This window comes from Triplophysa dalaica, chromosome 24, assembly GCF_015846415.1.
Source record: "Triplophysa dalaica isolate WHDGS20190420 chromosome 24, ASM1584641v1, whole genome shotgun sequence".
NCBI lineage: Eukaryota > Metazoa > Chordata > Actinopteri > Cypriniformes > Nemacheilidae > Triplophysa > Triplophysa dalaica.
Window position 1 is genome coordinate 14,176,612 of NC_079565.1, and position 12,349 is coordinate 14,188,960.

A 12,349-nucleotide genomic window follows, 5' to 3' on the forward strand; every position below is an offset into this window, starting at 1 on the left:
ATTTCCTGGTTATTTGCTATAGGTTTTTCATACATACTGTAGCTACTGTATAGTGACATTAATATACTATAATGCTGTGTAGTATTCTCTGAAGTATTGTGAGTTGTATTGGTATTACAGCTGCAATCTGTAACGTTTGTCTCTCTATCGACATCTCTGTTTGAAACAAAATTGCAGGTAATTTTGTGTACTTATCTTTAAATGTGTTCAAAACAAATGACATTTTTCCACAGAATTCTGACCTGTAAACTCAAATTTAAAAAAAACTCATTTTAATTCTTTATTACAAGCTCACCATTGTTAATAAGGTACTGTAAGGAGACTTTTTGTTTGTTTTTCATCAAAAAGTTACAAATTGCAGCTTTAATTAGTTCTGTGTAGGTTTTTTAGTATTTCGAAAAACTATTGTTAGGGGCTGTGTCCACCGAGGCGCATTTATCTGGCTGAAAATGGCAGGAGTTTTGCTGAAAATGCCCGCTACAGGTGCAACATTCTGCCCAAAGTTGAGCATTTTTCAACTCTGGGCTCTCGGTCGAAGCGCTATGCTTGGAAAAAAAACGTCAACTGATGGCTTTTTTTTAAAAGAGCGGCATTTCCGTTGAAAACAATTGAAAAAACACATCGGCCGCAGGCGTTAACGCCTCGGTGGACACAGCCCGTTATTGTGTAGCAACAGTCTTTTTTATTTGGGAATGAAGTTCATTTTGAACATGGAAGTATTCATCATTTGCTAAACGTATGGTTTGGTTTAGTTTGTTTTACTTAGGGAATATTTTTATAATTATTATTAATTCATATTTATAATACATTTGTGCTTTGTTATACTTATTTACAATGTAAAACAGTAAGTGTGGACACTAAACCGTATTTATTTTTATTTTATACGTTGTAAACATGCACTCCATCCAGGGTGTATCCTGCCTTGATGCCCGATGACTCCTGAGATAGGCGCAGGCTCCCCGTGACCCGAGGTAGCTCGGATAAGCGTTAGAAAATGGATGGATGGATGGATGGACGTTGTAAACATACTCATGATGTTATTACATGTTGTAGCATAAATTTGCAATTTCAAGTTCTCAAAGCATTTGTTGTTCTGTTTTTATTTGACGCTGTCGTATAATTTATGTATCATTATAGTTAGCCACAATGCTTGCACAACATCTCCACTTGCCATTTAAATAAAATCAATGGGAATTTGCTTTGAAACTACTGAATATAATGTAAGTTGTACCGTATGAGTGTATAGACCTGCTCAAAGGACCACTGCTCTCCTTTTTCAACTAATTACCATTAACAAAGAAATGATTCTTGTCCACCTCCACATGAGTAGAATTCATGTCCTTTCTCTACTGATAAAAATCTAGGTCACCTTGTCCCCTACATTTACATTTCAATAAATGTAACAATAATAAGACATTGTGTTAATACGCAATGATCTTTGCCAATGGAAGATGATACTTCTACAACCTAACAGAATAATAGAGACCATTCATCGAGCAGGTACGACCACACGTCTGTAAACCACACAGACAGATGGTCAGTAACAGTTTGGTGTTTGCTGTCTGGACTCCTGATATATCTATTTCATTGGTGATAAAATGATGTATTGTCCAATTGTAAATGCTGCTGTCAGTATTACTTTGTAAACGTTTTAAACATAGTTTGTTTAATTATTCAGTATTTTTCATATGTCAACCCTACTGAGTATTGGTTCTACCTGACAATGTTGAAGAAAAAACTCTCATATCAGTTTTTACCCTTCCTCATTTGATTTCAAACCTCTAACCTGTACACTGTTGTTTCAAGGCAAAAGTAGAATATTTTCGTATATGTACAGTATATAGTCATACAACATCAGAACCTCTTTTGTCAAGCTCAGAAAAAGGATAATAAATGTCAATTTGAAACAAAAAACAGCATCGACCGTATAACTTATTAGCTTACTGTAAAGTCTCAACAGAATCTCGTGACAAAATAACTATTTTACGATTTAGCAAATTTTGCCTTATTTGTATGATTTTGTGCAATTCGGACACGTACAGTTTAGGACGATTTGCTTTCCCTCCAGTTACGTTAGGAACAGTGTTGGGAAAGTTATTTGAAAAAGTATTGAATTACCATATAATCACAAATTATATTCTATATCAACCTCGTTTAGTTAAGTGATTCAAGCATAGACATGAAACAGCTCTATTAATTCATTTAAATAAATACTATAAAACTACATAAAATAGTATTATTAACAGACAAAATTATTACAAATGTGAGAATTATACATTAAAGCACAGATTTTAAAGTTAGACTTAGAAATTTGATGTCAAATCCTCTATTTCACACACATATATTATATACAGTATTTAGTTTAATTACTTCAGAAGTAACTGTAATTAAATTTCAGGCTATAAGTAAGTAAGTAAGAGTAATCCCTTACTTTACTTTATTAAGGGAAAAGTAATTAAATGACAGTAACGAATTACGTAGTAACTAGTTACACCCAACACTTGTTAGGGCTAGGAGCGGGGTTCAAGGTGGGGCTTCAGTGTTGCTTTTTTTATCCTTATCATACAGTTTGTACTATTCACCACAAACGAATTGATAGAAATAAGCCAATGTGTAAAATGGTTAGGAATTCCTGTTGGTATGGCATGTATCTCCACTCTCCATGGTGAAATTTGTGCAGAGTAGCTTAAAGTACTGCCAAAAGCATCTGACTCATAAATACTCCATTCAGGAATATGTCCATTGAGTGTTACCGCAATAATACCACATAAATCCCCTGGTTAATAAGATCTGCCATCCAAACTGTCAAATCCATGAAACACTCTTTCCAGTATCACTGACCAGCTGACGGGAATCCTATACCCCAAGCACACACACATCATTGGCTTTATAAAATGAACAATCAGCTAGAATGAAACTCAAGGGAATATAAAGCTCACTAGATATCTGATTTAGACAGATGGGAAGCACTGTCTAATGTATCTGAATGAGTTAGGAGAGGAACATAAAGATCACTTCTGTTTCAACCATTTTCTCAAACAATTAAAATGACAAAATAAAATAATTCATAGTATTTCCGAAAAGTATGTTATTTCCAATAATAAAAAAAATTGATATTTTTGGATATCTTTAATGTCTTCTATAGACCGCATTGAGAGTAAATCTTTTGCTTAAGTTATCTGAGAAAATGACTGAAATGTCACACACTTTATGTTAGATTTGTCGGATCAAAATCAATATTTTTCAAGAATTAAATTAATCTTTATTTAAATATCTCATAGCCAATAGAAACAATGAGTGCTTTTCCGCTGAGGTAAATTGCATAATTTCAGTATGTAACTACTTTTTTATCAAAGTAAACATAATACTTAATATATAAATAATAAAAATAAATAAAGCTTTACAAATTTACTTTATATTTCCAGTAAAGTTTGTTGTTCACAAACATTTCAGACACATAAATCCGATTTAGAATTGGATTTAAATACTTTGTTTTGTAATCTGTGTTGTATATAGGCTAGTTACATGACACAAGAGCCGTCAAACTGTCCACAGGCCTGGATGCTTTTTCTGAAACTCATTACAGAAGAACAAAACAATGTTTCTCCAATCATCACATATTTCTCTTCAAAACTGCTGACATCAGCCACTGTTTACAATGCAAAGAAAGAATTCCCTGTGTAAGCATTTTCCCTGCGATCATCGCGCTTTTTGTTGGCCTGACAATGGAAATATTCAATAACAGTGGAAGGGCCAAATCTCCAGCAGGGCTTAAATGTATCACCCCGAACCTGACTATTGATAACATTGTGATTATGGCTTTGTGTCAGGCATCCGTATGGCTTAGATCATATCTGATCATAAACGATGTGTCGACTCTTTGATGCGTGTGGAATCAGTCAGTGCTGCTATGTAACAACACACGACACGAGAGGTCTGAGTTTACACGGGGCGAATGCATGTGGTGGTCCCTTGGTTCAGCATTGTTTTGATTGATTTATTTCAACATTATAGTTGTTTTTAATATATTACCTTCATCCGAATATTTTATTTAATGATATTTAGTTTGATTAAATAATTCAGTATCAGAGCATTTTGGGTACTTGATACAAATTTGCATTCATCAGAGTAAAATATGTATTTTGGCAACATTAAGGCCAAAGATCAAATCTAAAGTTTGCATTCAATTTATGAATGAATTGATAAAAAAATGAATAAGATTGTTTATGAGAGGTTAAAAGGATAATACTTCATGTTCCTATTTTTATAAAATGCCTTTAGTGTATTAGTATGTATGTATTCTTAAGTCCCAGAAAATTCAAAGGATGAGTATATATATATATATATATATATATATATATATATACACACAATTCCACTTCAGATAAATACTTGGCCTCTAATAGTGTGAGGGTTTTGCCCTGGACTCTATACTATGAAGGCACTGATCAAGACCTGTGATTAGCGTCATTGTTTGCACCTGTTTTCCCCATTAGGTGGACTATTTAAGAGACTCTGTTTCTGTCTGTCTTTGCTTGGTTATTGTAAATGTTAGTCATCTCTAGCCTTAAGCTCTGTTTAGTTCTATGTACTCCTTGTGGTTTTTTCGAGATTTTTGTCTTTATGGATTACTTTTGTTATTCTCTCTGTGGATGCTGCTTTTTGCCTTGAGGATTATTATTTTCTTGTGGATAATAAACCTACTAATTTCTTCACGTGAGTGCCTCTGCTTGTTGGATTCCATCTACACCCTTTGGCTCTGTGGTAGTTGGTCTGATCGCTATCCCAACGACCCGAGTTCGGGCCTCAGCCTGACAGAATAACCAAGCCATTATGAATCCTACAGCAGGAGACCCACAAGTCTTGGCCACAATAGTTCAGCATGACTCTATGGTAAGACGACACGACACTGCTCTAGCACAACAAGAGAGTCTGATGACGAAACACTCTCAAATCCTCTCGGATCTACTTTCGTCTGTCCGTCAGATCTCTGAGCGACTGCCTGCGCCATCCGGGGCTTCCCCACCGGGAGCTGTCGGTCCTGTGGTTCCTCCGGGGCCTGTTTCTCTGGTGGAACCTCGCCTACCCCCACCACAGCGCTTCTCGGGTGACCCTGGATCATGTGATGGATTCCTCACCCAGTGTTCCCTCACTTTTGAACTGCAGCCCACTTCATTTCCCTCAGATCGGGCCAAAATAGCTTACATAATCACCCTCCTTTCGGGCAAGGCACTTACCTGGGCAACATCGGTGTGGAAGGCACAGGATCCATGTTGTGCAAACTTTGCAAGATTTGAAGAGGAGTTCAAACGAGTTTTCGACCATCCCCTCAGTGGTCGACAAGCTTCCGGAAGGCTCCTGAATCTACAACAAGGCCGTGGTAGCGTTGCCGATTATGCCATTCACTTTCGAACACTGGCAGCAGGAAGTGGCTGGAATGACGAGGCTCTGATGGTGTGCTTCCTTAATGGATTGTCAGGGGTGATTAAGGATGAATTGGCATTCCGAGAACCAGCAAGTAACCTCCAGATACTCATAGACCATGCCACACAGCTGGATAACCGCCTGAGAGAGAGAAACCAGGTTCGTTTTGCTTTCCATAATCCACCTACTGATGTTACCCGTGTTCCTGAGCTATCAGGGCTTCAAGAAACCCCAGAGCCCATGCAGTTGGGAAGGACCCGGCTCTCCTCCTCAGAACGAGATCGTCGCATGAGAGAACACTGCTGTATTTATTGTGGTCGACATGGCCATTTTAGATCAACTTGCCCTGAACTTTCGGGAAACTATCAGCCCCGCACAGGAAAGGAAGGACTGTAACGGGAGTCACACGTTCAGATTCACCATCTAACTCTGGACTTTTCCTTCCTGTCACCCTCACTTGGGGAAATCACAGACATGAATTACACGCTTTTATTGATTCCGGCGCTGCTGGAAATTTCATGGACATTACCCTGGCCAACAACCTCCAGATTCCCACAGAGTTCATGCCTGAACCTCTTACGGCTACTGCGCTGGATGGCAGACCATTAGCCCCGGGGAAGATTACTCATCTCACCTCTATGCTGGGGCTCACCACGGACAAACACCATGAGAAACTTAGTTTTCACCTCATTCAATCCCCTGAGTTCCCCATGATTTTGGGCCACCCCTGGCTCCTCCAGCACAGCCCACACATCGATTGGACCACTGGTACGGTTATCAACTGGAGTTCCAATTGTCAGACTGCCTGCTTGACACCTACTCTTCCCAAACATGTCATTGAGTCTCAAGAAACCCCAGATATCTCCCGAGTCCCATCCCAGTACCATCATCTCAAGACGGTGTTCTGCAAAAGAAGAGCTGCTTCTCTGCCACCTCACCGGTCATATGACTGCGCCATCGACTTGCTTCCGGATAGTCATCCTCCAAGGGGCAGAATATTTTCTTTGTCATCCCCCGAGCGTTCGGCCATGGACAAATACATCAATGAGGCTCTGGCAGCAGGCATAATACGCCCCTCAACTTCCCCCGCAGGCGCTGGATTCTTCTTTGTTGGTAAGAAAGATGGTGGTCTCAGGCCATGTATCGATTATCGAGGACTGAACAAGATTACAGTCAGAAACCGCTATCCCTTACCTCTGATGGCCACAGCATTCGAGATCCTACAAGGGGCATCCATCTTCACTAAGCTTGATTTGCGCAACGCGTACCACCTGGTGCGTATCAAACAGAGAGATGAATGGAAAACGGCCTTCAACACCCCGACGGGTCACTATGAATATCGTGTCATGCCTTTCGGTCTCACCAACGCTCCTGCGGTGTTTCAAAACCTTATCAATGACGTCCTCAGAGACATGCTCAACCTGTTCGTATTCGTCTATCTAGACGATATTCTCATCTTCTCGAGTTCTCTGCAAGAGCATGTGGTTCATGTCAACAAGGTTCTCAGACGCCTGCTGGAGAATCATCTCTATGTCAAACCCGAGAAATGTGAATTCCATGTCACCAAGCTTCAATTTTTGGGATTCATAGTCCAACCTGGTCTCGTAGAGATGGACCCTTTAAAGGTTCAAGCTATTGTGGATTGGCCTTCCCCCTCATCTGTAAAAGAGGTGCAACGTTTTCTTGGTTTCGCCAATTTTTACCGCAAGTTCATATTGAACTTCAGCACTGTGGCTGCTCCTCTAGCGGCCCTCACAAAGGGGAACATGGGCAGCTTTGTCTGGGGTTCTTCGGCCGAGTCTGCATTTAACCACCTGAAGAGGATGTTTACCACTGCTCCGGTTCTGATTATCCCTAGCCTGGATAAACCCTTTATAGTGGAGGCCGATGCCTCAGACATAGGTGTTGGAGCAGTGTTATCTCAGAGGGGAGAGGACGGCAAGCTGCACCCATGTGCCTTTCTATCCCATCGTCTCACACCCACAGAAAGGAATTATCATATAGGGGATAGAGAACTACTAGCGGTAAAATTGGCACTGGAAGAATGGAGGCATTGGCTTGAGGGCGCCAAACAACCGTTTCAAGTTCTTACGGACCATAAAAACCTTGAATACATTCAACAGGCTAAGCGACTCAATCCACGTCAAGCCCGTTGGTCGCTATTTTTCAACCGCTTCCACTTCACACTGTCCTATCGCCCCGGGTCAAAGAACATGAAGCCAGATACACTGTCCCGTATCTATGCAAAATCCCCTAAGGAGGATTCTCCTCAACCCATAATCCCCAGTGCCAAGATCATCGCCCCCATCAAGTGGGATCTGAGTCACAAGGTTGAGCAAGCACAATCCCGAGAACCAGATCCAGGAGGTGGACCTGTCAACCGTTTGTTTGTTCCCAAGACTGTCCGGTCACAGGTATTACAATGGGGACACTCCTCAACTCACATGTCACCCGGGTATTGGACGCACCCTCGAATTCCTCCAGAGGCGGTTCTGGTGGCCTACAATTAAAGAGGATGTCATAACATTTGTTAAAGCCTGTCCTACCTGCAACCAGAACAAGGTGTCCCACCGCCTACCCCAAGGACTGTTACACCCCCTTCCCATACCCCATAGACCCTGGTCACATCTCTCTGTGGATTTCGTCACAGGCCTTCCACCCTCCCACGGCAAAACCACTCTCATGGTTATTGTGGATAGGTTCTCTAAAGCCGCCCGGTTTATTCCCCTGCCCAAGCTTCCCACAGCCAAAGAAACTGCCAAATTAATTGTGGAACATGTCTTTCGAGTATTCGGCATTCCTCAGGACATCGTCTCGGACAGAGGTCCCCAGTTTTCTTCACGCTTCTGGAGAGCTTTCTGTCAGTCCCTGGGAACTACAGTTAGTCTGTCCTCGGGATTCCACCCAGAGTCCAACGGACAATCTGAGAGGATCAATCAGGATCTCGAGACCACCCTCCGGTGCATGGCGGCTAGCAATCCGTCTTCATGGTCTGAGTTCGTGATGTGGGCAGAGTACGCCCACAACACCCTGAAATCTTCTGCCACTGACATGTCACCCTTTGAGTGTCAGTTTGGTTATTCCCCCCCTCTGTTTCCCGAGCAAGAGGTAGAAGTGGATGTTCCTTCCGCCCAACATTGGGTTAGGCATTGCCGCCGGGTGTGGAGTAGGACTCGCCACAAGCTCCTTAAGACTTCTCGGCAATATCAACGATATGCCAACCGCAGACGCAGAGCACCCCCTACTCTACGTGCCGGTCAAAGGGTGTGGCTTTCCACAAAGAACATTCCCATGAAGCAGGAGTCTCGCAAGCTGTCTCAAAGGTTCATCGGGCCTTTCAAGATTGCGAGGAAAGTTAACCCAGTCTCTTATAGGCTGTACCTACCGAGGTCTTTGAGAATTAACCCCACTTTCCATGTTTCGCTGTTAAAACCTGTGTTGACTTCTCCTTTTCTCGCACCAGGCAAACCTCCTCCTCCCCCCAGGATCATTGACGGCCAAACTGCCTACACTGTCCGGTGTATTCTGGATACCCGCCAAGTTCGCGGTTCCAGGCAGTATTTGGTGGATTGGGAGGGCTATGGTCCTGAGGAGCGCTCCTGGGTTCCAGCCAAGGACATCCTCGATCCGAAACTGGTTAGAGAATACCACGCTCTCAACGCCAGTCGTCTTGGTGGGAACGTCAGGAGCCGTTCTTAGAGGAGGGGGTCCTGTGAGGGTTTTGCCCTGGACTCTATACTATGAAGGCACTGATCAAGACCTGTGATTAGCGTCATTGTTTGCACCTGTTTTCCCCATTAGGTGGACTATTTAAGAGACTCTGTTTCTGTCTGTCTTTGCTTGGTTATTGTAAATGTTAGTCATCTCTAGCCTTAAGCTCTGTTTAGTTCTATGTACTCCTTGTGGTTTTTCGAGATTTTTGTCTTTATGGATTACTTTTGTTATTCTCTCTGTGGATGCTGCTTTTTGCCTTGAGGATTATTATTTTCTTGTGGATAATAAACCTACTAATTTCTTCACGTGAGTGCCTCTGCTTGTTGGATTCCATCTACACCCTTTGGCTCTGTGGTAGTTGGTCTGATCGCTATCCCAACGACCCGAGTTCGGGCCTCAGCCTGACAAATAGCACTTTATAAAACAATGATGACCATTTCTATATTTTTAAGCTTACCACGGTCATTAAAGAGCATACAGTTTGAAAAAAAAAATGCCATAAATATATCTTTGAGTATAACATGATGCTTTAACAATGCTGTAATTGTCTCATAGTATTTATAAATATAGTTAAACTGTGTGTATGACCGCTAAGTGCCCCATTGTTTCTCAAACATAATATCAAACTAAACAAATAGTGTAGTTTGGAAAATGACAAAAAGATTTATTAAAAAGATTTAGTTAGTTTTCCAGTTTAAATCTGTGCATACCAAAGATCAGTCACCTGTATATAGAAATGCTTTTCTCCATGAAGACGACCAGAGCGGTTCTCCTTGACATTGACTCAAACACTAAATATGTATGCAGAAATGCAAGCAAACATGTTGTGGTCATTTGTAAGTGTCAACATGTCAGTGGACTCAATGAAAAGAGTGCTGTTTTCATAAAGAGTGATGATGAATGACCTCATGCCTCTTGTGTCTGAACTCATGCATGTGTCATCGCAATGATGTCATTTAGATGCTCTCACAGCTACTTTTCTTTTGCTATGCCATTATTCTCTGTTTGATCTTTGTTTTTATCCCTGTCTCCCCTCCCTCTTTACCTTCTGCTTCATGTGCTTTACTACTAATTCAGTAGTTGAAAATAATTATATAGTAAGGTGTTCATTAGACCCCGAGTTAAGTCTTGTCCATGATCCACTTCGCTTCAGACACTATGGCAAAAAAAAGCTGCTTTAGTTGCTAGAGAATATTTGACAAAATAGTGTGCTCCTGTATCTGATTTTGCAGATAGTGTTTTTGATAACCAAACATCAATACACAAACATACGGTTGAAAAAGTTAAAAGTGCATAATGGTTGGTGTTTGTCCTGCCTCTTCTGTGAAAGCTAGGTAAAAAGTGTCATCCCCTAAACAACAAAACACACAAAGCATCAGTGTTGAGGCCTCTGCCATTGCAAACATTGGAACCAAAAACCACTGGCCTCACGAAAACGTTTTGGTGGCATTAGATGAGCTTCTCTCCCACAAAACTCAATACATTAGTTAATCTATGTGAAAATGCTAAATACATAATTATATGGCTTTAGAAACTTACTCTTTAAATTCTTTTTTGTTCTAAAATCATGGCAAATAGTTTGTAACATAATTTCCCTTTAAGAGTTTATATCTGAGAGGTGTGGACAGCTGAAATGGACATGAATCTGTCAGTACTCTTCTCTTCTCTTTCTTCCGTCTATATCCACATACATCAGCATCATAATCATCTCCGCTCACCTCATATCGCACACGGGCTACATTAGCATCACAAAACACCAAACAATTGTACCACAGGAGGTGACATGAAGGCAGGAAGGGGGCAAATTGCGCTGGGGCATCTGTCATTGAAATCTTTAAATGCTTTTTGACAGGCATGAGACTGAGGAGGAAAAATCTGAAAGAGAGAGCTGTTTACATGCTAACTCCACGTTTTCAACCGCGGATATGGCATAGCTGAATCTTCTGGCATTTAGAAGGCTTTTGGTTTTGTTAGTGCATTTAAGAGGTGATGAAAACCAGCATGCACTGTATTTTCAACAGTTACAGCCTCGTTTTCTTTTGCAGAGAGGTAAATATTCCGTCTATGGTGTATTGTTTGACATTTAGTCTGGGGGCCAAGGACACAGACAATGCATGTCTTTGCTATCCACCAGACATATCTCAGAATTATGACCACATATCTCCTGATAATAAAATTTGGCAGGAAAATTTAACAACACATTTCCAACTCATACTAATGCATATTTGGAAAAACTGATTCTGTGTTGACTTGACCAACACCCATTGTTGACCGTATTCTACAAGAATACGCAACAGATCTCATCTGATAGCACCTCTGGAATTCAATTTCTGAAAGCATCTTGTTTTAACAATGAGAACTTAACTTCATATCAACATGCCCGGGAGGTAAAGCTCTTGTAGTGTTCAGGTTATACCTGACATTGACAGTAATATATGTGTGGATGATCTTGGCTGCGGGGTCTGATGGGACTTCTGCCTGTCTGAATAAACATCAAGCCTTGTCATAGCAGGCTTATATCATAAACAGCACACCTGATCTCCTCTTCCTCACAGAGACAATCTGTGCCTCCATACACATTCATAAAGCATTTTAAAGCACCCGTGGCTATACTGCCAACCCTGTGCTGGTGAGGCCCTCACTGACAGGCATGTTGAGGATTTCTTACATTTATTTTACCGTTTCACACTAAACTGGTGTGACTGTTGCTAGTTTTATAAAAAAAAATGTGGGATGACGAAATCATAGACTTCCTTTTAAACTTTAGTATTCTGGATACTTTACACGCATCCTGCTTATCTGTGAAAGATTCATCACTGTACGTTTATGTAACGGAGATAAGGCCCAGTAAATGACTAAAATAATAATAACATAAGTTAAAAGGTTTGCTTTTGTATCCAAAAAGCCTTCTGTTTTTTATGCATTTTTGCATATTAGAAAAAAAAATTGCTTGATACATTTAGACTCTATGCCAAAAACCTTACCTTAAAAGTTTAGCTTTTGTACCAGACACCTCCTATAGGAGGCATTCAAAGCTAACATTGTAAAACATCCCCGTCAGACATTTTGCAAGAACAGAGGTCCTGTTTCATTTTTTTCATAACTCTTAAAGCTGTTGGTTTGACATTTTAGCTGCATTCTAAATGTTCTGTTTGTTGTATATTTGTGCAGCAACTGTAACAAAACTGAAACAGGAAGTGCTTCTGTACCA